We start from the raw sequence: 1126 nt of genomic DNA, 5'->3' as shown, positions 1-1126 counted from the left end.
GATCCACACCTTCACCTTCAATTATTTATAGAGGTAACCAATTCATTTAAAATGGTCAGTGTTACTGAAGATGCATTAAGGTTGAATTTTTTTCCATACTCACTACGAGATTGAGCACAAGCATGGCGTAACTCATTGGCACCAAGTTCAATATCTAGATGGCAAGAATTAGCTGAAATATTTTGGTTAAGTATTTCTCACCTAGCAAAAACACTAAGTTGTGAAATGAGATAACCATTTTTTCACAATTGGATGATGAGTCCTTGTATGAAGCATGGGAAAGATTTAAGGAATTACTTCATAAGTGCCCTCATCATGGGATTCCACACTGCATCAAGTCGGAGACGTTTTATAATGGTCTCAATGCACACACAAGATTGATGGTAGATGCTTCTACGAATGGTGCTCTCTTGTCGAAGTTTTATAATGAGACTTACGAGATCATTGAGAGGATCACTAGTAACAACTATCAATGGCCAACAAATTGAGCAACTTCAAGAAGATGAGTAGCAGGAGTGCATGAAGTGGACGCACTTAAATCATTTTCTGCTCAAGTATCTTATATTTCTTCAATGTTGAAAAAGTTTACTACTAATGGTTTGAATAATTTTACAGCTCAGTCACCAAGTCAATTCAAGGTTGTTTCATGCGTATACTTTGGGGATGGTCATTCTGTAACACCCCTTACCCGTGTCCTATGCCGAGACAAGATACAGGGCATTACTGGACTTAAACATACACATATATGAAAAATCGAGCAATAAAAATTCCTTTAAATACAAAACTATACATACACATGCAACTCGTCCCTTATACAGGCCTACGAGGACCAAAACATACATCGGGGGTGGTTCGAAACTAAACCGAGAACTTTCGAAAATTTTACAACAATTAAGGAATTTTCCATGTTTAGAGAGTCACACGCCCGTGTGGATTAAACCGTGTGGTCACACACGCCCGTGTGGCTTGGGACACGTTCATGTCCTCAATCCATGTAACTCCCTGCTTATGACGTCAGCAATGAAATGGGGTCACACAGCGAAGTCACATGCCCGTGTGCTAAGGTCGTGTTCCCCATACTGTTGAGACAAACGGCCATGTCCTTGCCCGTGTGGCTAGCACTTAG

The 1126-nt window shown here is 40.2% G+C and overlaps 1 non-coding gene across 1 annotated transcript; it reads right to left on the bottom strand.

Annotated features, from left to right (window-relative positions):
• Positions 1-215: 215 nt before the first annotated feature.
• LOC128291234 (small nucleolar RNA R71) lies at positions 216-322 on the bottom strand. Its single transcript, XR_008281010.1, has one exon. It is a non-coding gene; the product is annotated as a small nucleolar RNA R71 (small nucleolar RNA).
• Between the last annotated feature and the right edge of the window lie 804 nt (positions 323-1126).

The sequence above is a fragment of the Gossypium arboreum genome, chromosome 3, assembly GCF_025698485.1.
Source record: "Gossypium arboreum isolate Shixiya-1 chromosome 3, ASM2569848v2, whole genome shotgun sequence".
In the NCBI taxonomy this organism is placed as follows: Eukaryota; Viridiplantae; Streptophyta; class Magnoliopsida; order Malvales; family Malvaceae; genus Gossypium; species Gossypium arboreum.
Note: the sequence above shows the minus strand (reverse complement) of the source record. Positions and strands in the feature narration are given on the sequence as shown.